At 43.4% G+C, this 25,189-nt stretch overlaps 1 protein-coding gene across 3 annotated transcripts in view; it reads right to left on the bottom strand.

Annotated features, from left to right (window-relative positions):
* The window catches only part of Plekhg1 (pleckstrin homology and RhoGEF domain containing G1), a 216,957-nt gene that overhangs the window by 135,230 nt on the left and 56,538 nt on the right, over positions 1-25,189 (bottom strand). For 2 of the 3 annotated variants that reach the window (XM_075949674.1, XM_075949680.1), the window contains exon 2: positions 22,935-22,996. The exons of the other annotated variant lie outside the window; for it this stretch is intronic. The gene's annotated coding sequence lies outside the window, so the exon portion shown is untranslated. The remainder of the gene's footprint in view (positions 1-22,934; positions 22,997-25,189) is intronic. 3 annotated transcript variants of the gene reach the window in all.

Below are 25,189 nucleotides of genomic sequence, written 5' to 3'. Positions count from 1 at the left end.
GAGGAGTCTGACGCTGGATTCTAGGAAGACATATGGAGGAGCTGAAGGGGTGAAACACAGTAGGCTTCTACTCTTTCCTAAATCACTTCCTCATACTCTAGGGAGGAGGGAAGGAGTGGCATAGATACTTTTTTTTTTTAAATCAACGGAGTGGAGAAAACACTAGTTCTTTTTGTGTATGTGTGACCGTGTGAATGCATGTGTATGTGTGGCGGCCAGTGACCAACGTCAGCTGTCTTTTTCTGTCACTTGCCATTTCCACCTCATTTGTTGAGACAGCAAATTTGTTGCTTGCTACTCAGCTAGGCTGTCTGGCCAGCAAGCCTCAGGGGTCCTACCGTCTTCCACTGTCCAGTATTGGGATTACAGGTCTGCCTCACACTTGGCTTTGTACATGGGTTGTAGAGTTTGAACTCAAGATGCCATGTGACAAGGACTTTACCTACTGATTCAATGCTCCCACACCCTGCTCAATAAGAGTTCTTCATTAGCTCTGTGCAGGACTATAGACTCTTCTAGAGTCTACTGAGCCGAGAAGTGCTTTTGATCACATTGACACATTAGATAGTGATCATTGCCTGCAGATAGCCGTGTCTATAAGGACCTTCATGGGAACCCTTGGGAATCTATCCCCGAGATGGTGGTGAGTTAGCTCCACTTTGCCGAGTTCAGAAACCACATGGAAGATCTGAAAATACTGCAGTGCTCGAACAAACATTTGAAGGTACAAGGGACTTTCAGTTAAGTGGAGCATATATTGGGAGTGTCTTTGGAACGTGTGTGTGTGTGTGTGTGTGTGTGTGTGTGCACGTGTGCACGCGTGTGATTTACACTTCTGCTGGGCATGCTAAAGGCTAATTTTCTGTGGCGTTAGGACCTTAGAGGCGAGCCAGATTCCTGTTCCCACACCCATGTTACGTAATCAGAAACGGGAGCATCCGAACTGCACATCAAATAGTCTTGCTTTCTGGCAGACTATGAAAAAAACCTCAGCCTCAGTGTTTGAAGTTGGCATTTGTTTACATAATGCAACCAGCCACGACTGCCAAACACAATAATTAAATGCTTTACAAGTGCAAATCTTGCCAGAATATGTAATTTGAGGGGGGAAAAATAAGCAGACAGAGTTGATGTACAGCAGAAAGTGCTGAAATACTTCGTTTGACTTGCTCAGAAGCAGAGACACTGAGGGACTGCACGGCGGGAATGTTGGAAGAAGAGGCTTCTTATTTTAGTGACTGCTGTCTTTCTTTGTCCATACACGGTGCTCTTCTTTCTTAACCTAACTTGGAAAACGGGGACTTCTTGGGCCAAGGAGGTGGCTCAGTGGGTAAAGTGCTCCCTACACAAGCAGGAGGACCTGAGTTCAGGTCCTCAGAATGCCAGGTATAAAGTGAGCATGGAGGTGGCCACATGTACCTCCAGCACTGACGGGCAGAGATGGGAGAATCCCGGGGCCTGCTGGTCAGCCAGTTTAGCCAAAATGTTCATCTTCGGGTTGAGTGGAGACCTTGTCTCGGCAAATAAAGTGGAGAGGAGACTGAAGAAAGACTTCCTTGTGTCAACCTTGGATCTCCACATACCCTGTCCCCTCCGCATGCTCATCTGTCCTCTCCACTGTGAATAAAGGCATCCTTCTTTCATATTCCAGTAAAAACCTCCTGGGTAGCAATGCAATGAAACATCTATAAAGAGACCATATATAACCACCCAATAGCTACCATGGACCTAGAAAAAGCTGACCTGGACTCATTTCTCTCCTACTTAAAGCCTGTAAGCACAGCCTCTGCCTTTCAGATGGAAGTGGAGCACCTGAGCATGGCCCTCCAGGCCAGTCAGTAGAGATTCCTCTCTCTTCCCAACTCAGTCACCGTGGGCTCTGCCTCTTTTTACCCATTCATTCTTTTGTTCACTGATGTCCCATGGTACATTGCCAAACTCTTGCCAACCCAAATCTCTTAAGACCATCCCTGTGTTCTTCATAGCAAAGCAGTCAATCACACACTTATGACTTTAAAGCCACCGTCTTCTAGGTCTACTAGACTCTATGCCCCTTGGGCGTTACATTTTTGTGTGACTCACTTGTCCTTAGCAGCTACCTAAAGGACCTGGCTGATGGAGCCCTCACCAATGCTCTCATGAGGAAGACTGACTGAGTACATGAATACCTTGTCTGATTTTGATTCCCAACTTCCGGTCATTCACCCCCAATTCACTACTGTGGTCCCGCCTTCACACTATTTCTACTCTTTCCCCTGCAGATGGAGGGAAAAGAAATAACAAGAGGAATTGTTTGCACTGTGCCATTTCCCCAGCCAAATAGACCACTATCTCATACCCGCAGCTCGGAGGGTCATGAGCTCTGTGTGCTTATGTGACTCGGGTTTCCCCACCATTTCTAGGGTGAATAGGGAACCCAAAATTTTCACTTAACTTTTGAACACAGACATGCAGATGTGTATTTTAACCCCCCCCCCCCCCCAGTTCTAGTGCTAACATGGTGACACAGCTCTAGAGGGTGCCACTCACAGGCCTGAGGTCAGCAGCTCTGTGCACAGAAAGTGCTCACACAGGAACAGCTGGAGGTAGCTCTGCTTGGTGTTTCATAGCTGCTCTTTCTGGATGATTCGCCCAGCTGCTCTGAGGTTTTATTCTTTATTACAAACCCAGCATTTTGTCCTACATATCCTAAAAACATTATTCAAGGGATCAGTGAAAGGAAGTCAGTGAAAGAAAAGTGAGAATCTATGACAATAGAATCTACTTAAATCAGTTTTTATTAGAGCCTCCCCCAGAGTACTGCTGGTTTTTGAAAATAGATTTTTCTTCCTTGTTGTTTATTTATTTTGGACACATAAATATGTGTAAAAACACAAATGAAAAACCAGTATTTTTCTTCCATCAAAATCTATGAGATATACGAACAAAAATAAATACCTCATTAAGGGATCAGGGGAAAAAATAATGTCAATGCTTCTCTTGAATGCAAAACCTTTCGGTTATTCCAGGAATGGTTTGAAAGGAAATCAGAAGCACATCTTAGGATCACAACCTGAGTTAAAGCCAGACCCACATGACAAGCAAAGGGGAGGAGGGTGACTGCAGGCTGGGAGTCTCTGGGCTTCCTGAGATTGCTGCTGAGAGGACTAAGTAAGTACCGGACCTCGATATCACAGAAGGTGGTGAGAATAGGTGAGCATTTAGCTTGAAGCCATGAAAGAGTCAAAGGCTGAGGTAGGAGGACTGTTAAAGGTTCGAGGTCAGCCTGGGATACCCTGCAAGACCATACCAAGACAACAAATTTGGCCCCAGAGAGTATTTCATGGTTTTTGTTTGTTTGTTTGTTATTTTACATGTTAGCTAAGGGGTTAACTGTCCCCATAGACCAAGGCCTCTTGGATACTCTTAGATGCAGTTAAAAGGGAGCCATGCATCCAACCATCACAGAATGGCTTTTGTAGAAATCAAAGGTCATCACCAAAGCCTTTCAGCTACAGTCTACTCAGGCCAATGGCGTCTTTTCTCTTGACCCCTATTTAATCTGCACAGTAGAAACACTGCCCACTTATTGACAGCTATTTTCTTTATCATTGTTTTGAGACTTTCTTTGCCCTGTGTCAGAGGGCAGGCTGTTGTTGGGCACCTCCGTCTGTCCTTCCTGAAGTCATAGCATGGCTGTACGAGTTTGTGGGGTTCGTCACACTCACTGGCGCTGGGGCTGGAGCTGGCAGGCATCTTAGGCAGCCTGCTCTGCAGAATGGGGTGGGGGAGAAAGAAGCCCAGAGAAGACGACTCAGCTTAAAATGTCTAAAAATAACTCGGGATTAACAATTGCTTTGAGAAAAGAGTATTGCCAGATGTAGGGAATATATTGGTCACAATAATTTGGCTTTCATTTTTATTTACAATTAAGGTCAAATAAGACAAAGTCTGTTTTGCGTTACTTTGTACAAAATAGGAATATTAGGAAAATATGTATTCTGTGTCATCAAAAAATTAAAATACTTTCTTTTCTGGAAATTAGCTAGCATTTAGATAAATCAAAAAAATTTTGAATGCTTTGCCATACTTTAACCCCCCAAATAATCAATTTATTTTCAGCACTCACATACAAAACATGACGATCTTAAAGTCTTTATGCAAATACTTCAGGACAGGCCTGGTTAGGAACACAGAACCCAGCTTGCTGGAATGCTGAACTCCAGCTTGGTCATTCGCCAGCACAGCTCCATGGAAACCACTGTTTCTACAGATCAAAGGACAGTTTCGTGCTTAGGAATTGCCTCAGACTTCCCAATAATAGAAACTGGGCTGAATATGGTACAATTCCTCAAGAGGACCATTACAAGTTACTGTAGATCTCAAACTATCACACATGTGCAGGCACATATAGACACTCCAGAAACTCACAAAAGGGTTCTCCAAGAAAGTCTCTCTCTCTCTCTCTCTCTCTCTCTTTGTGTGTGTGTGTGTCTTGTGTTTCTGTCTCTCTGTGATTGTGTCTGTCTCTGACTTCCACCCTTCACACACACACACACACACACACACACACACACACACACTTTTTCTCTTGGTTTGAAAAAGATACAGACAGACCAGCCAATGCCTCACATCTGTGCTTAGCAGATGCAGACAGCAATGAGGGCTGGCCAGCCTATCACGGGCTCCAAGACACAGCAATTCCTGGGCATGCAGAGTGTTCCTCGTGCATAGGAGCTCTCATAGCCAATAAAAATGCACTTGAAACACAGAAATCAGACCTTCAGCATCAGTCTTTACTTGTCCTCCTCTGGAAAGTTCCATTGTGACATCCTTGTGTATGCGCAGTCTTTAAGAATTTCCTTTTACATCTCCTTCTACTACAGAAACAGACAACAGGTTGCAGTGGTTTAATCTTCACTGTCAACTGATTGGATTAAGAATCACCCTGGAAACACTCTTTTGGATGTGCCTATGAGGGTATCAGGTTATATGCTGTAAACAGAAGCCTGTTCTATCCCAAACTCCACGAGAGTGTCCTATTTGGACAACATGACACCACCTATCACCACTTGTCGATCATCAATCAAAAGAATTTCATGTATAGAAATTCTGCTTTGATAAAGGTGTCTCTAGAAACACATAGTCCTGAAATACTTGGAGGATATGAAAAGCCTGAAATCCATGAGTTAGACAACCAACAGTAACATAGACCAGCCCCAAAGTGTGTTCCAATCAGGCCCAGTTTTCATGCTATATGACTTCAATGCTTGGAGTTCAACTTTACTACAAACTGAGATAGTTGGTGGATTCTAAATAAGCCACTGTGATGGTTAGCTATAGTCATCCATTTGACACAACCTTGAATCACTTGAGAAGAGTCTCAATGAGGGATGGTCTCCATGAATGGCCTGTGGATAGGCTTTCTGAGGTTAACCAATTCATAAGAAGAGCCAGCTGCCTGTGGGTGACACCATTTCCTAGGAAGAGCTCCTGGACACTGTGAGGGGCAAAGTCAAGCTGAGCATGACCAACAACAGGGAGCAATGAATTCACTCTATCTTTGCCTTTGGCTGTGGATGCTCTGTGACGAGTGTCTTGGGCTGTGTGCCTTGCTGCTGTGACTGACTCCCAAAGTCATGAAATGTGAGCCGGAGTTGTGAACTAAAATGAACCCTTTCTCCCTTAGGTCAGGGTATTTTTTTTTTAAATCAGTGCTTTATAAATGAAGCTAGCATACCCATTTTTTTAATTTCTCACTACTAAATAATAAGTGTGATGGGGTGTGTGTGGATATGTACATATTACAAATGTTATGTGTATAGTTCCTTTTATGGAGAATATGAAGGATCTTATAACATACATGCAGTTATATGATGACAAGTATTTTAGGTTAGGAATGATATATTTAGACAGGGTCTGATGTAGCACAGCCTTGCCTTGAACTGGCTCCATAACTGAGGCTGGCCTTGAAGTCTTCATCTTCCTGCCTCTACCTGCCAAGTGTTAGAATCAGAGGCACGGGTTGCCACGCTACTTTGTGGAGCGCTCAAGACTGAACCCAGAGTTTTCCGCAGATCAGCAAGCACCCTACACACTGAGCTGCATCGTCCTTTCCCCAGCTCATCTGTCCACAGCATCACTAATTTCCTTAGACCTCACTTCTCCCACAGGAAACACGAGACACTTAGGAACAGGCCTTTCCTGTGTTAGAAACGAACACCTAGGTAAGGCTGAGGTGAGCGCAGACACAATGGCTCACGGGTTGTCTGGAGAGTGGAGAGTGAAATCAGGCCCGTTGAGGAAGACAATGCAAGATGGCTAACAGACACAGATGAGGAGGGAGGGTACTAGGAAGGCAAACAGCCAGTTAGAGCAAGACTTCAGGGGCCCTTATAGAGAAACCTGTGTTAGTCTATGATGATTGTGACTTGACAGAAGGTCAGATTTACCCTTGTTCTTAAACTCCCTGTCCTGGGCACCGCTCCAACATTGGTTGAGTGCATTGGTTGATTTCAGATGACCACAACTCCATCAACTTGCAGAAAGTGGATCACCTGACCCTTTTAATACATTTTGTTCGGGAAGCTGCATGATATTTATATAACTTGCTGGGAATTTTTGTTATTATTATTTTTTTAATCCTGAGTCCAGAATAGGGGAAAGACTCAGAATAGACCCACATCTCTGCTGTACTGTTTGCTTTTTAAAACAATTCATTTATTTCATTTTATGCAGATGAGTGTTTTACCTGCATGTTTGTATGTATAGCGCATGTGTGCCTGATAGAAGTTAGAGGAGGCCATTGGATCCCTTAGACCTAGAGTTACAGATGCTTGTGAGCTGCCATGTGGGTGTTGGGAACCAAACCCAGGTTCTTAACTTTACACCAGAAAGTTTTTGTTCAGATAAGACCATTTCCGACTTTAAATGAAGGAAGATGAGCAATGCTGGTCCTACTGGAGAACCATTCTGCACAGGATATGCAAGCAGAGAGACCATGGGGATGTCTGTATTCAACGTCCTTCAGCCTTAACTGTTCCTTTTTCCCACTTAATGAACTCCAAGGTAGGGCTCACCATGCTACCCTGGAACACATCACTTTGTGAACCTCAAGTACCAGAAAAGTCAGATAGTTTATCATTATTTCATAACTAAGAGCAATAACAGCCTTTCAGCAATGGCCCAAGTGAGTCCATTCAGGAAACTGAGAACACTTGGTTCATCAGGAGGAAAGTCAAATCCCCAGCCTCAACTTTAGCGACTAAATCAGAGCATTGTAGCTTTGACAGGCAGGAGGAAAAGTTCAGTTAGTAGTGCTTTTTCTTTTAAGAGTATGTATTGTTCGAAAAGGGGGGACAACAAGGACTTTTGTTCTCTATGGAGGAGTGTGAAGGACTGCGGCTATCTTTTTTTAATTTTTCAACTTTATATTATTGTTTATTACCTCAATGCCAGAAGAGTGTACCAGACCTCTTAATAGATAGTCATGAGCCACCATGTGGTTGCTTGGTATTGAACTCAAGACCTCTGGAACAGCTGTCAGTGCTCTTAATCTCTGAGCCATCTCTCCAGCTTGGGAAGTTGCTTTCTTAAATAACTTGTAACCTGCAGGACTGTATCCTAAATCACTGTGAGCCCAGACTTGAAGTCTGGGGTCTGGAATGGATCTTCCCATCAGTAGAGCACTAGACAGGATAGATAGGGTCCCAAGCTGCTGACACTAGTCTGTTTGTCCCCATCACTGAATCCCTCTGCATCCGTCCTGGGCGGCAACCTAGTTCTGCCTGGTGAGCTGAGCCAGTGGCCTCCAACCAACCTCAGCCGCTTCATAATGTGTCCTCTGCTTGATCCCTATCCCCATGGCCTACGACCAAATCCTAAAAATAGATGAATAGAGTGCGTTTCTGACAGTGATTTTCATCTAGAACTCCCTGTAAGAGAAGCATCACAGTTGTAGGCAAGGGAGATAGGTTGGCTCTGGCACGGACTGCAAAGAACAAAACACCACCGGCCTGGACCAGGCTCTTGGCACAATTGGTTCTGGATACAGCAACAGCTAGATTTGGGGTACCATCTGTTCAAGGAGCCTGCAGCTACTTTGATCATGAGAGGACAGTGACATCATACTTGTTCATAACAGGATATATATATATATGTATATATATATATACATATATATATTCAGACAGAGTGTATACAGTATCATGTTTTATTTAGAAATAAAAGGAAGGCAACCATTAGGTGCAATGACTTCACTTTAAGGGGCATTGTTGGTTGATCACATGGCACTAATGCTCCATTTCTCCCTTCCTGACACTCGTCATGTTGAGATTTCTACCTCCTTATCCTTTCTGCATGGCTAATCCCATTCCCAGCCCTTTGTGTGGACCGTGACTAGCTTAAGCGCATCTGTGCACAGCTTCTTAACTGTTACAGCCCGCTCAGTTTGAAAGGAGAATTCCTACTTTGTGTCCAGGGAAAGGACTTTCTATCTCCTGGTGTAGATGGACTTGGGAACGTGTTCTTTCATTTGTGTTTTGCAGCCATTGTATGGCCATATAAGGGAGGTGACCTAAAAAAGGGGTTGACTCTAAGCTTGGCTTAGCAGGAAAGTAGGGGGAATTCTTAGTGATATTTCTGAGTCATTGAATCAGTAAGCCTTATAATCCACCATCCACTTAGTAGGAGCTTAAATTTGCTCTCAATATTAGGTTAGAAAGTGTTTTTCAGGTTTCTAGCTCTTTCTTCCTGAACATTTAGTGATCTATAAAAATAAAATCTCTCTCTCTCTCTCTCTCTCTCTCTCTCTCTCTCTCTCTCTCTCTCTGTGTGTGTGTGTGTGTGTGTGTGTGTGTGTGTGTGTGTGTGTGTGTTCTACCACTGAGCAATCTCCAGCTCACAAAACCTCAAAACCTCTTTAGGACATAAGTATTTCATATGCCCTGACTCTTGCTGGTTTACTTGTGAGCCATATTTCCTGAATCAAGAGACCACATCATTTGCTCCATTTACTAAACATTTGCCCAGAAAATCATTTGTTAGATTCATATCTAAGGATGATCAAGTCCCTTACATGGAAATGTCATGGGATTCGCCTATAACCTATACAATCAATCTATATACTTGAAATCATCTTTTATGTATACTATCCAATACAATGCAAGGGTTATACAGATAGTGGCTATACCATATTATCAGTGGATTAGCAACCAAAAGCTCTGTATAGCCCAATTAAAGACATATTATCAATCCATAGTTGGTTGAATCCATGCGTTCAAACCTGGGTGTGGATGGCCAACTGCATATGAGAATAAATAAAACTAAATAACATGCCTTGAAGGCTAAAGTCAAATAAATAAAGTGTGAGTGAGTTAATTCTCCTCACATAAGCATTCGTGATGTTTAAAATCAGGCCAGTATTCCCAACGTGTGGATAAATTTTCTAATTAATTGTCAGTCTTAATTAGGCTTCTGAGAAGTTATCAAAAATAACTGGAAGAAAAGATTTCCCTATTGTCTTTGAAGATTGTCAGAAGAAGGGTCACAAGAAAAAATAAATGTTCATATTTAACATTTCACAGGAGGTTAGTGGGTTGTGTCGGCTCTTACTAACTCCTTTCTGTTCTCTAAACTGATCCCATGAGCATCTTTCTCATAAGTGCTTCAAGTTTCTCAGGTAGGAAAACTCTCTTTATACAAAGAAGTCGTAAAGTGCGGCAAGTTGTAAAACATTTAGTCTAAGGAATGCATGCTTGAGACTTCTCTCTAGATACAGAACAGCATAAAGAACTTCAAAGAAAAAAAGCTCACCCCCATGAGGACTTAGCACTTCACCGTGTCTTCTCAGATTTCCTTAGCCAACAGTATAAGCAGAATCAACGTTGAAATGGAGGATACTCCATAGGATTCCTGGTAAATGATTGTACAGAAAAACGTGTTCCAGATGGTGTGTGTGCGTGTGTATGTGTATGTGTGTGTAAGAAAGAGAGAGAGAGAGAGAGAGCACGCAGATTTCTCACCTCGCTAACCACAGATTACCAACGCATTTAGAACAATGTACTTAAGCAGTTCCTAGAACCAGGAAGATTTGGAGTCCAAGAAGAAAAGGGCAAAGATCTCACCTCATCTCTCAAGCTAACATTATCCATCATTTCTGTATTCCCACTGGCATGCATTCTGGTTCAGTCTCCACCACTACAGAGGGTACCTAAGACTATCAAGCTACAGTGAGGCCAAGTTTGTTTTGGCTAACCATCTTAGAGGAGGTGCCAATGTGGATTGGTTTCAGGGCTTTAAGGCCTGTGGTGAGGCAGTGCCTTGTAAACAGGAGGATGTAGGGAAACAAGCAGCCACAGAGAAAGGGGCTGGGATGTCGCTATTCCTCCAACAGCACACCCCAAAGATCTAAGGGCCTTCTCTAGGCTTCACATACTAAATTTCTGCACTGCTCCCTGTCCCCAGTGAATAGTGCCTCCATAGAGATCAAGCCTTAACAACATAGAACTGTAGGGGACACTTAAAGTCTCCACTGTAGCAGGATTTGTGAATGGGGACTGCGTTGGCTGGTTTTATGTCATCTTGACACACAAACTAGCATTATCTGGAAGGAGGAAACCTTAATTAAGAAAAGGCCTCCTTAAGATCTGGCTATAAGGCATTTTCTTAATTAGTGATTGGTTGGGGAGGGCTGTCCTTTGGTTGGTGCCATCCCTGGGCTGGTTGTCCTGGCTTCTAGAAGAAAGCAGGCCACAAAAGCCATGAGAAGCAAGTCAGCAAGCCGCTCCCCTCCATGGCCTCTGCATCAGCTCCTACCTCCAGGATCCTGCCCTGATTGAGTTTATGTCCCAACTTCCTTCAGTGATGAACAACAATGTGGAAGTGTAAGCCCAATAAACCCCTTTCTCCTCAACTTGCTTTTAGTCACGGTGTATCGTTACAGGAATAGAAACCCGACCCAAGTTCAACTAACCCCTGCAGTAAGCACAACGCTCTTCTGACCTATATTTCTCTCCACTAAATGGATGGTCTTAGAGGCTGCCATTTGATTGTCCCCTTAGATTCTTGTCAAGATTTAAGCTTTATCCTACCATTCATATCAAAGCCTCCCATCTCAGCTTTTGCCCCTAAGTAAATAAATGTATTTGGGTCTAGATCGTAAGAGAGTTTCAGAATTGAAACCAGACCAACACATAAATATATCTGCAAAATTTTAAAGTGCTATATAATTAGAAAGCGCTTCTGTTATTGCTAGGACTTGTAGGCAAGGCTCTTCTGAATCATTTTTACACGGGGTCACTCATTTCTACATTACTGTATTTTGTAGTAGGGGGCAGCTAGTTGGTTCCCAGCTGCCCAGCTAGCTTAGACCCGAAATAATCACACAGAAACTGTATTAATTAAATCACTGCTTGGCCCATTAGCTCTAGCTTCTTATTAGCTAACTCTTACATTTCTATTAATCTGGATATCACCACGTGGCTGTGGCTTACTGGGTAAAGTTCCTAGTGTCTGTCTCCGGCAGCTCCATGGCTTCTCTCTGACTCTGCCCTTCTTCCTCCCCGCATTCAGTCCAGTCCTCCTGCCTGGCTCCGCTCTGTCCTGCCCTGCGCTGCTATAGGCTCAAAGCAGTTCTTTATTCATTAATGGTAATCACTGCATACAGAGGGAAATCAGTATTTCATAGACAATAAGTGATCTCTCAACTCCAACGGCAAGATCTAGGGTATAATATAAAATGTTTATGCCACACTCTGTAGAAGTCTACAAATTTCACAGGTCTACAAGATTTCAGGTATGGCACGGTTAAATGGTCTTAGTTTGTCCGAGAACTTCGTACACACAGCTTTAATATACTCCAAAATGGTCTGCAAAGGAACACTTGGAAATCAGCCCTGGCTCACACTGAAGATCACCCACACCTAATGGTGTGTAAATCCATGGTTCAAATGACTGACTCATGATTATCTCCCAATTTTCCCTACAGAATCTTCAAAGTGCATATGCAACTACTACTTTCCAAATGTTTGTATTTTGAAAATTTTATTATTTATTTATTCGTTCATTTACTTATGTGTGCGTGCAGACATGCACACGCCAGGGCTTACATGTGAATGTGTGTGTGTGCAGGGGTGCACATGGCAGGGCTCACATGTGAATGTGTGTGTGCAGGCACGCACATGCCACAGATCACATGTGGACGTCAGAAGACAACTCTTGGGAGTTGGTATTCTACTGCTACCTGGTGGGATTGGTGAATTGAACTCAGGTCTTCAGGTCTGTCTGCAAGCACCTCTGCCCACTGAACCATCCCACCCCAGGATTTACTGAGAGAGATCTTTGCTGGTGTCTGATGATGGTGAGTGTCAGGCAGACCTGTTATCTGCACTCTAAGACTTTATCTGCATGAAGCACACAGGGAGTCAGTCAGCTGAGGGCTCTACACAAGGAATTCCCTCACCATGAGGAGGGCATCTTTCCACAACTGGGGAATAGGGTTTCACTTTCTCCCTTGACCCCAATAAGAAAGGAAGCAATTTCCCAGGGAGGGGCTCCGTGAAGGAGCTTGCAGCACTGTTCAATTTAGCAATGTTAAGCCTGGCAGATCAAGGGAACGTCTACTCTCCTCAGGCAAATATTTCAACAAACAATCTTTTCTATAGAGACAAAATATTTTGAAGTTAATAAAAAGTACTTTGTTTAGAAATAGACTTTGCTCAAATCCGTGGACTTCAGAAAGGAACACACGCCATGGCATCTTAAACTTGGCTATCATTAGTCGTGGACTGTTACAGCAAATTCCTACGCTGATTATCAGGAGAGCCTTAGACACTCTTGGTAGAATTCTAAAGGCTGGGATTCTAAACATCGACTCTTAAGAAGCCATGGATCCCCTAATGAAGAACACTATTGTTTTAGCTTGAAACCGCTACCACTTTTGTATTAGATGTGAAACAGAAAAGCCTACCTTTATAGGGGTACATGTTTCCAGACCAGCTTCCCCACCAGACTCTCGGGAAGAAGGCGGGCAGGAAGGGAGGGAAAGGTTTCTGAATTAAAGAGGCCAAAAAAAGAGCCATGGAAATCTACTTGGGGAAAAAAATCCTGGAAGATAACAATGACGAAAACCCAGAATATTATCTAATTTAGAACGGCTCTGAGAACACATGGCTACAAATATAGCCACATGTGATGGTCACCCAGTGCCTAAAATATTGCTGGCTCAGAAACACTGGACAGTGCGGTTGCTGGGGCTTGATATTTGCTCTGCAGAATTCTCACCTGCCGGACAAAGAATGAGAAATGGGGCTATTATACTCTCCATCAGCATCTTCCTGGAACGGCCTTGCACTTAAAACCAAACCAGCTTTTTTATTGTTGTTGTTGTTGTTTTTTGTTTTTTTTTTTTTTTCGAGACAGGGTTACTCTGTAGCTTTGGTGCCTCTCCCGGAACTAGCTCTTGTAGACCAGGCTGGCCTCGAACTCCCAGAGATCTGCCTGCCTCTGCCTCCCGAGTGCTGGGATTAAAGGCGTGTGCCACCACTGCCCGACTAGCTTATCATTTTCTTATGGATACAAATGGAATTTTCAGAAATTTAAACAATACACACCTAATCTTTAAAAATCTATTTCACAAAGACCCTAAAGTGTAGAGTAATATAGGTATGAATGCCTTTCTTAATTGACAGCTTCAGATCTAGGCTTAACAGGTATTAACCTATGATGGTCCTGGGATATTTGGTATCTTAAAATATATTTTACGTGACAGGAAGAGTTACACAGAAGGCGCTAGGCTATGGGCTCTACTAAGGGCCTTACTCTGCCATTCAGTGGCCTGAGCCCGCGAGGACAGGAAGGGGAGAAGCCATTCAGAGGTATATCAAAAAGAGTTGGTAAGCTCTTAAAGAGACGGGTGGCAACACATTATTAAAATTGCCAAATGACTCCTCCAGAGGCTAGTGATCTAGAGGTGGCAGATCACCTCAGAGACACAGCGGATAAGATCAGGTCAGGGCAAACAGAGAAGCAAACGGATCAAGTTTGAAAGGAGGGATACATTTTAGCCGCATTACTGCCTCTGAGGCCATTCTACAGCTCCCATGAAGTCGTCAAAGCCCAGATCCTCACCCCAGCAGGCCTCAGACCATGCTCTCTCTTCCCTACTTCAGCTTGCAAAGGCAAGTTTATTATCAAGCTCTTGGGACTGAGAGTGGTCAATCATCTGTCCGAGGCTTCACTGGGAGTTAGAGAGGCAGACTCAGGTCTAGCTGCACGGAGCCTCCCCCTCCCCATGTTCGTGGCACGATACCCCTCTCCCCAACCAAGGCAGTGCTGATGGAGCAAAGGAAAGGAGCATGGTAAGGGGACACAGTCCTAGGTTAGCCTGGGCTATCCAGCATGGCCCTGTCTCAAAAGTAAAACAACAAACGCCAAACACTTTTGAAGAGAGGTGATGTAAAGACTTCAGACAGACATGTTGGAATGAGTAACCACAGGGAGTTGTGAATTTCAGGCCAGACACGTGAATTAATCAACACTGCACGTAGGATATACTAGGACAGTAGACAGAATGGTCAGGGGATGTGTAAGTTCAGAACACCAGAGGGAAACAGAAACCACTTCTACCGTGGACGCCCTCAGCATTGTATTCCGGCTGCGATGTTAGCACTCCATGGCAAGAAGAGCACTCCGGACTTGGAGTTAGACCTGGGTGTTTTCACCTCAGATTCCCTTCAAAAGTATAAGCAAGGAGTCTGGGGGTGTGACTTAGTGGTAGAACACGTGCCTAGAATATACTAGTGCTGGATTCCATCCATAGGACAATTCTCTCTCTCTTTCCTTTCTCTCTTTCTCACACACACATTCACACTCACACACAGACACACCTACTTGTTCACACGTTCACACACTTAAACTCACATTCACACTCACACACACTTTCTCTCACACTCGCTCACAGTCACTCACACACAGACACACCTACTCATTCACATGCTCACACACACACACACACACACACACACTTTTTCTCTTTCTCTTCATTTGATTTTAGACTGTTCTCATACATTTCTGAAAAGCTTCCGTCCCCTAACCTGTAACCACTCTGTAATTGTGTGTGGCTGAAAGACACAGATAACATGGAGTGTATAGGTTGTAGTGAGTGGTTAAACGCTCTCTTTATCCTTTATGAAGGCCGTGGAAATGGGAACCTCAGGTGGAGGAGGTAAACCTAGATCTGGCGGGAAAGCTGGTATTGAGGGCGGGGAGGAAGAGTGGGAGAGGAGGCCCACAGTTGGCTTTGAATAAGGAGGCTATGCAAATCATCTTCACCCTCTGGAACACAAGAGTGGAGGATTGAGGCAGCTGGGAGAAGACATGATCCCAGAAGGTTCTGGGGGGAATCTCCAGTGAAAAATACCCGGAAAAGAATTAGAAATCGAACCAGGGGATTAGGGAGAAAAGGGAAGCCAGAGAAACATGAGTTGGGGAAGGTTTGGCCAGCAGCGGTTGCTCTGATATTCCATCCCTGAGAACCTGTGAACCGACTAAACTCCACTCCTGTCTGAATGACCATGCTTTTCAAATCAAAGGCCTTTATATGAAGTTACAACATTTGATGAAACCAGACCCCACATTTTAAAGAAACAAAGAATATTAAAAGAAAATAGTTGACTTAATACGGGGCTTGAGATCAATTGCAACCCTGCGCCTTTTGAACTTAGACCACAATGATGGTTGTACCGTCTTGTGTTAACTCTACCAAGGCCCGACCAACCACTCAAACTTCCTCCAGCACAGACTTTTCCTCATCATTCAGAAAGCACAGGATGGTGAAAGGAATAGGTCACATATTTTTAAAAGCTTGTGCCCACTGAACACTGGGAAGGGGCAGCTCAGTTCTCAAATGAGAGCAGAAAGGGAACATGGTGGCAGAGGAGGTGACATTGGCTTTTGCTCAACCCCCAAAACAGGCTTTGATTCCCTAAAGGCATGTCTGGTAATTTTGCTTTTATTGACTCTCAGTGCTGGGGGAATCTGGCCCAGTGCTTCCACAAAGTTTTCAAATATTGCAGCTAATTGTTGGAGGCCTGGATTCAATTGTTATCTCCAGCCAGAGGGAGCGGATCTGGTACCAGCGAGTGCATCTGGTCTTTTGACTTTGGAGGTGATGACCTTTCTGTGCCTATTAGTGCGGCTATTCATCAAGGTCTTAGCAGGTCTGTGCAAGGTCACCGTCATTTGCAGATGCCAAAAACAGGAAAGCTTCAAATGACCCACCCACCATCCCATGTAGAACAGAGCTATGACATTCTCGCTGGTTTTCCAAAATGCAGAGACCTTGCATCTGGCTGAAACAAGCGCACTTCTTTTCCTTTACAGCTTTGCAGCGCATTGAGGGAAAACAAAAGGAAAATTCACAGTCTGCTAATACAAGATGAGCCCTAAAATAGCCATTTTTCCTAAATGGGGAATAAAATAGAGAAGGATCTCATGTTTGGAAGAAGAACAGAACAATTCTGATTTAACTTACAGCTCTGTGTGGACCAACGGAAAAGCAGTTTCATTCTCAAAGGCAAACGCATTCATCAGTAACCAACTCACACCGTGAAGACTGTTCCAGTCCTTTTCTAAAACCCTCGATGTTAATTTTTAATTTAGTCTACTTTTTGTATTTGTTAGCATCCAGGCACACCTGGCCACACCCCTTGTCGACCTTGCACAGTGCCTGCAGGGTAGGCAGCATCCTGTCCCTTTAAAAGTCAAAACTCTGCCTCCTTCTACCTCTTCTTCCTCCTTCTCTCTGTACCTCTCTCTGTCTCTTTTCCTTTCTTTCTCCCTTTCTCCCCATTCCTTCCCTTCCCCCAATAAAACTCCCCTCGTAAATTCCGCCTACATGGTGTATACCTTCTATAGACTGGACCCACCCGCCAAGGTCTCTCGTGCCATATCATAACAGCATTTGTTTCTAATTTCTTTTTTATCACACATTGCTCCACAGAAAGGTCACATGTGGACATGGGCTTCCTCTTCCCCAGATTCACTTTCTAAGTTCACCAAGGAGGAACAACATCATCCTTGCCTTTGGATCTTTCTCATACTTAACTCGATGTTCAAGGCAAAGAAGGAATTTAATGATTGTAAAGCAGGTCACTTCTAACACGGAGTCCATCACAATTCACGCCAAGGAATTTCATGGCATTTCTACTTACGTGCTGAAGAAGACATCATTCGGGCTTCGTGAAATGGCATCAGATTGGAGAAAGTTCAATTTCAAGGAGACGCTTTCTCTTAGAATCTGAGATGGCCGAGTGCCACCTTCACGGCTGCTCAAGCCAGTGGCTTAGTTAAATGCTTTCAGATGCCACTCACATTTTACATGGGGAGCATAAGGTCAATGGTAGGTAACAGGGTGGGCTCTGTCATTGGTTATCCAGGTAGAGAGTAAAGGTAGCTGCTGGGGGCAGCTTTGTCATCCAATGTCTATTCCCCACCTTTCTTACAACTTTGATTTAGCTGCCTTTCTTCCTGGAGCCTGTTTCTGGGTCGACTTTCAAACTTGACCTTGAATTGAACTCAGCAAACCACTTCTTCGGAGCAGCACAGCAAGGGTTAAAAAGGAGGCACTGTGGGGGAGTTCCGGGAAACCTTTCCTACAATAAATACTGGCCTGTTTTTAACACACGTGATTCAGAGGTAGCAGGAAAAGGGACTGATTTGAACCTATATTTCACTCATCAGACCGTGAAGTTCTCTTCCTTCTTCCCGAGCTTGATTTGCATAAAAACCTATCACCATAATTCCTGATTCTCAAAGCAAGGGACAGAAAGAGGCATTAGCATCTCATTCCAGACGATATCTCCTCATGGAAAGACAAGGGTTTTGTTTTTGTTGTTGCTGGAGTTCAAACTCAAGGCTTTGTACATGCCTGCCAAATGCGCTACCACTGAGACACACCAAACTTGTAACGAACAACTTACTCCCCCAAGTACAAGGACAAGATTAGATAAGACCAATGTCTCCAAGGATAGAAATAATCCCAGTAAATTTAAAGTCAAACAGAGTGGAGAGAGCTAAACTTTAAGTCTCCATTTTTCACATGGGTTTTGTTTCTATAATGAGTGCACCCTTCACCAGCCATACCCGAAGGGTCTGCAATGGGGAAGACTCAGGGGTGCCTAGTGCCTACTCTCTAACCCAGCATGTGAACGCATGCTTCCAGCAGGTACATGTTAAAGAAAGAGAGATGCCCACTGTGCAGGTAAAGCCAAACCTGGATGTTTTCTGAATGATGTAATTCTGTGCTGGATTTTTCTAACTACTACATTTACATTGTGTATATTATATTTACACATAAATATTATATTATATTATATATAATCATCATCACTATGCTGTCAAGTCAGACCAAGAGAAAGTCGGAAGATTTTGCAGTTTGCGAGACGGGAGGAAAATGCTTCAGTGGCTTTTTTAAGGTTGCACACTGGATTCTGATTCTTGTTCTCCAGCACTATGCCAAGAATTCCACAGGATGGTTGTATCGGCAATGTCTAGTCTGATACAATGAGTTACTTATTCATCATATGAATCATTAATGATGTAGACACTGATTATTGTTTTATTAGCTAACTTCCGACAAATCAATCAACCCCCAGCCAGAAATTTACAGGACCTTGTGACACAGTAGCAAGGTCATCTACAGACCCACGACGTGCGTAGCGTTTCTTTTCTTCCTAGCCGAGTTTCACCAAATTGCGTGTACAATTTAGGGGTAAAAAGCTACAATTCTAATGCTGTAAAGCCTTCAGCTGCAGGACTATTTGCTTCTGAGACATGACAGTGACAGCTACTGACCTGGGCTGGGTTCAGTGAGTGGTCCTCCTCATCCCAGAGGGTCACCTCTTACAGGGATAGAAAAGAAAAGATGGCCATGCTCCAGAGAGAAGCCCAGTGTAGGAGGAATCATAAGCACTGTGGACCACAGCCTCAACTCTGCTTAATCTTAACCAACCAGTGTGAGAAACCCACCAACAGAGAGACCATGTATTTCTGTATTTCTGGTTGCCCTCAAGAGAACAAACCCCAAGTCTGTATAGACCAGACCTATCCTTGTCTGATATTTGAAGTTTCTGTAGGTTTCTTGCCTAACCTAATCTTGCTAATTATGGTCAATTCTCTTATTCCCATCCCTAGTCTTAGGTCTTCAGTAGTTAGAAAGAGGTAACACTTCTGTCTACAATTTCCAGACCTTTCTCGCTCAGTCTGTGGAAGTAGTAACCACTGGCTCTGTCAGACAGAACAAGCTGATGTAAGTGCCACCCTCAGGTTTGTAAGTCCCTGCCTTCCAAGCTCCTGTTCTTTCCTCAGGGCCCACACACACCTCTGCATGCCTGCGAAGGCCTTTGGTAGCAGAGAACAAAGGTTGAACAGTGTGCTCTTCCCTACCCGCTCAAGAGCAGGCTGTTTGAGAGTGGGACCTGACTATTCTTATTTTTTTTTTGTCTTTCAGCCATTTTATTTTTTTTAATTTATTTATTTATTAAAGATTTCTGTCTCTTCCCCGCCACCGCCTCCCATTTCCCTCCCCCTCCCCCAATCAAGTCCCCCTCCCTCGTCAGCCCAAAGAGCAATCAGGGTTCCCTGCCCTGTGGGAAGTCCAAGTCTGTCTGTCTCCTCTTTCCCGTCCCGACCCACTTTCCTAGTGTTGTGTTTCTTCCTTGTCTCGCTGGCCAGCCCAAGGTGAACCCCTCTCCGTCCCCTGCCGCCTGGGGGGGGGGTGCGGTGGAGAGGGGACTGTGCCGCAGTCAGCTCTTATCCGAAAGGAAAAAGCTCGTAGATTCTTAGCGGTGGACCACTGGGCTCGTGCGTCGATGAAGAACGCAGCTAGCTGCGAGAATTAATGTGAATTGCAGGGACCTAACTATTCTAAAGGAGGAAGTGAGCTCATTCTTAAAGGAAGCATTTGAGCTTCCCTTCCATGTCTGTTTTCTCCTAAGGTCTAGAGTAGTCAACACGATACAGAAAGGCCCTGGTCTCCACGGAGCTCTCTTTGAAAGAAGACCTCCGATCAGTCAATGAATGTACTTTGAGTCAACAAGTAGCTCCGAGTAGGAGGTCTCTGCACAATGCATAGTCACCAATGTTGAAGACCAACAAAAATATTTTTTACAAAACTAGGACGAGGCTTTGAAAAGAAATGAAAGCAGATGAGTCACAGACACTGAAAAGTCCTTGCACTTTGTCATATAGATCCACATCACAAGAACTGCAATTCTGGGCTCCCTTTCCCTAAATATCGTCAAGGAGACACAGTAGGCCACAGTTCCCAAAGAGCCCAAGCCTTCAGGGACATATAGCTAAGTGGAACTAAGGGTCCTTGAGTCAAATCCTATTCTCTTTTCTTACTATATGCATCATATAGTAAGCAAACAGAATACCTATGAGTGTCTGGTGTGGGACCATAGTCTGTATTCTCTGAATTATATTTTAAATAAATGCTGATTGGCCAGTAGCCAGGCAGGAAGTATAGGTGGTACAACCATACAGGAAGTAGAGGTGGGTCAATGAGAACAGGAGAATTCTGGGAGGAGGGAAGCCCATTCCTCTGCATTTCTGACCTGACTACAGAAGCGGCAAGATGTGGCTGCCCCGCTAAAGAAGGTACTGAGCCACATGGCTAACATAGACAAGAATAATGGGCTAATATATGCTATAAGAGTTAATAAGAAGCCTGAGCTAATGGACCAATCAGTTTATAGTTAATGTAGACCTCTGTGTGATTTCTTTGAGACTTAAGGATTGCAGGGACCGGGCAGGACAGAAACAGGTGTCCAGAAGGGAAAATATTTTTTTTTATTTTAGGAAAACTGATTGAAGAATCATAATAACCTAATGTATCAATATGTCATTTTTTTCTTTCTTTGTAGAGATGGCCATGTATCACTCTAAGAAGAAAATGTATAGATTCATTGACAAAGACCATAATTCTTTCTTTAAAAAGAAAAAAAAGAAGGGGATGGAGCAATGGTTCAGCATGAAAGAATGCTCACTGCTTTTGGAGAGACCTGGGCTCAGTTTCTAGCACCCATGTCAGGTGGCTCCCAACAACTTGTGACTCTAGTTCCAGGGGAATCTGCCCTCTTTTGGCCTCCACATGCCTCTGGATGTACGTGGTGTATGTAAGTCCACATGGGCACACACATAAATAACAAATCTTTCTTTAAAAAAAGAAAATGCCTACTCTGTGTCAAACAAAACCTCAAATGACCAACTCTCGCAAATATGTTGAATGTCTGAGTGTGGCTCAGGTGGGGACACACAGCTCTAGTGAGTGTTCATGCTGAATGCTAAGTGTGACTCTGGTGGTGATACATGGCTTTAGTAAGTGTTCATGCTGAATGCTAAGTGTCACTCAGGTGGGGACACAGGGCTGTTGGGAGTGTTCATACTGAATGTCTGAGTGTGGCTTAGGTGGGGACACACGGCTCTTGGGAATGTTGGGCATATTTGTCCTTGTGTTCCTTTTTCCATAAAAAATTATCAAAATTATTTATCTTAACTGTGTTAGTACCAAAATAGATGCAACTCAGATTACATACTATATATTCATTAATATATTTATATTTTTCTTATACTTGGAAAATACGTTAAAATTAAAATATTTTCATAGGCCACTACAGTACCTTTGAGAACTGTGTCTAGTGAGTAAACTGGCTTCAGACCACAAACCCTTGGTTTTGTGAGCCCTTGAGATAGACACAGGTAAGCAAAAGAAATTCCAGTACATTTCCTGGTTGTGATGAAGACCCGCAGGGGGCAAAGCAGCTCTCCACAGTTAACAGAACTCCCATGAGTTCTGACACCCCAAAGAGTCCTAACTTCATTGAAAGATGGTTTTTGCGACAGCTTTGAACTCTTCTAGAATAGTTCGGCAGAGCCAACATTTTCCACTCCAGCGAAGCATTGTTACTTTGTGGGTTGAGCCAAGAAGGTCTAACCCAGTGGTTCTCAATCAATGGGTCACGACCCCTTTGGTGCCCGAACAACCCCTTCATGGGGGTTGCCTAAGACCATCAGAAAACACAAATATTTCCATTATAATTCATAACGGTAGCAAAATTACAGTTATGAAGTAGCAATAAAAATAATTTTATGGTTGGGGTTGAAAACAACATGACAAGCTGTTTTAAAGGGTCGCAGCCTCAGGGAGGTAGAGAATGACTGCTTTAACCCATCCTGGGGTTTCAGTTCCTTTTTCTTTTTTGTCTTTTTCCATGTTGTCATAAAATTGAAAGTATAAACATCCACATGCACAAAAAGGTAAGAGCACTGTGCTTACTCGATAAAGTTCCTATCACTTTGTGAAAGTTTGATGTTGGGATCGAGCAATGCTCATCACTTGGCAAACAGCCTCAGCTGTGGTCAGAGTCAGCTCTGCTCCGACAGTCGGAGAGGACAGACAAACTCGTGCTTGGAACTGTCCCTTCCTTTGCCTTTTCATCATGACAGCATCCAGACCCCATCACCACAACATCAGAGTGCGATTTCTAAACTCGAGGAAGAGCAGCCAAAAGGGACAAAGAGAACATTGACCAATGACAAGCATCTAAAAGGAACACGAACTCATTGGCTCGTCGCAGGCTAACCGGAAGAGGCAGGCCAGGCAAGGAGAGATTCTTTCTGATCCTGTGTTTACCCTGTGTGTCTTCCACTTCATGTACTTTCCTAACAACAGTTCTTATTCTGGATAGCAAGAGAGTTAAGCATTATTTTAAAATAGGTTTTTTCAAGAACCTAATTAAAAATTAAAAAATTGGCTTCAGCATATATTCATAAATATATATAAATTTAATGAACATAAATTATAAACATTAACCTTTTGTCACATATTTCGTAGTTAAGTGGCCAAAAAAGAGACAACCCGGAACAGGAAAGTGAGAAAAAGGGAACCAGCTTACTTTCACAGATGGCGCTGGCTTTTCTGACGTCTTTACCCACGACTCCCACTGTCCGTCCTCACCTATAGTGGAGACAAAAAAATTACTGATTTATTAAAATGTTATTTTTTTTGAATTATCTTTATTTATTAGTGTTCATGTGTGTGTTATATGTGCACAGGGATGGAAGACAGAGGAGGACACCCCCTGCCCTATCTTTCTCCATGTCCCTGTTTTCAGAAAGAAATCAGCAACTCAGAGTGCTCCTCCTGTTTCCGGACCACACAGCTATGGGGTTCTAGGCACATGTGGTCATACTTGGCTGGTCACATGAGTGCCAGAGATTTGAACTCATGACCTCACGCTTGCACATAAGCTCTTACATACTGAGCCATCTCCTCCGCCCCGGAACGTGGATGAGATATTAGCTCGAACTTAAAGCAACAAGTGAGGATTAGTAGCCACAAGGCCAGAATTTACCAAGAAACTGTCACAACAATTCTAAATAATCATAAAAAGAATTAAAATCCCACAAATCTTATAAGAGGTCATACTGAAACGACACCGATGCCCAGTTATCTTTCATTTTCTTCTTGGCTCAAAAAATTCAAGACTTGAACTTTTGATAGTTCTGAAAGTCAAGAATTCCAACCATTTTCCCCGAACCCGGAAGTGCTTCTCATAGTGGAGAAAGGATGAACCCAGAGGCCACACAGCAGGGAAGAAGAGGGGAGTAAGATGCCAGCCAGTCGCTGCTGCGGCATCTCTAAGATCCAGCCTCCAAGGCCATGGCCAAGGACTCTTGAGGTTCTCTCCATGTCTCTACCCATGAATTCTTCTCAGCTTCCATCTCGATGAGGCAGTTGGAAGGAGGAGTCTTCCATCTTACCTCTAGAAGAATAGAATTTCTGTTTTTGTCTCTTCACCCTGTTTGGAAAGGAGGAGTCGTAGACACCTCAGTGTTCAAAGTTTCAAGATATGCACTGCCCAAGTGAAGTCAGTGTTGTCAGTTTTGAAAAGAAAAGCAAATGTGCTTAGAAATTTAACAATCGTATATCTTTTTTAGAAATATTTTTATCTAATGCATGTGGGATTTGGGTGTTTTGCCTGAGTGTATGCATGAGCACCATATGCATGCAGTGCCTGAAGAGGTCAGAAGAGGGCATAGTTCCTTAAACTGGAGTTACAGAGGTTCTGAGCCACGATGTGGGTGTGGGGAACTGAAGCTGGATCTTCTGGAAGAGCAGCCAGTGCTCGTAACCACTGAGCCATTTCTGTAGTCCCCCAACTCCATATCTTCATGAACATGCTAGTAATTATTCTTGGTGACTGATGGAAGGGTCAAAATAAGAATGTAAGAGAGAAGAAGAGCTTGTTGAGTAACGGCACAGCAAGCGAGGTATGGGGGTGAAGGATCACCATTGTTAGAACAGTCCGAAAAAGCAAGAACTTGTAAAACATTTGAAAAAAATCCACCCAATAAAATCTTTTTATAATATTTAGTTCCACCTAAAGATGAAATCGTAGCTCTCACATTAAAATGAGTAGGTTAATTTTATCTCATATGTGGGGAGTCAAAACAAAGGAATTTGAAATTTGCTTATGACTCAAGTAAGTGATGCCGTTTTAGTTTTAAATTGGAGAAAGCAAAGGAATGAACTAAATATTTAGTTTCAGTTAAGCTAGAAAAGGACCGTGTGTGTGTGCATGTGTACAGATATAAGGAAGAACGCACAATTTAATTAGTTAAAATTAAAAGCTGCTTCTTTGCAAATTGTAGAACCACAGACTTGTTTTTGGAAAATGTAGCCTTAAAACCAAACACGAGAAGAGAATTATTCAAGAAATGCAAGCCAGACATGGAAAAGATTTTAACATGTAGAGTATTGAAAAGTATCTTCAGGGGCCAATGTGAGCATCTCAGTGAGAAGTTTTCTAAGCTGATATTTAATGATCAGAACTGAACCCAAAATAGAAATGCTTGAAATATGAACCAGTATGGCTTATTTTAAAAATCTCCAAACTGCAGTTTAAAAAGAGGCCGTCTGATTGGCTTGCTGAAGCAAACCAAAGACTCTTCACCAAATCTACACAAAGAAACAAAAGTAAGGCACTTCTTTGATTCAAATAAGATGCAAGGATTCTAAACAGAGAGTGCTGCAGCCAGTTTCTAATTAACGTCACATCAGTATGGGGACTGTTCTACAGGTATTCATCCAGAGAGACACTGCGTTATCAGAAGACAGGAAGAGCTTCAGCATCTGACACTGCGCTCC

Source organism: Microtus pennsylvanicus, chromosome 1, assembly GCF_037038515.1.
Source record: "Microtus pennsylvanicus isolate mMicPen1 chromosome 1, mMicPen1.hap1, whole genome shotgun sequence".
Lineage (NCBI taxonomy): Eukaryota > Metazoa > Chordata > Mammalia > Rodentia > Cricetidae > Microtus > Microtus pennsylvanicus.
The sequence above is the reverse complement of the archived record's forward strand: the minus strand, read 5'-3'. Positions and strand labels throughout refer to the sequence as shown.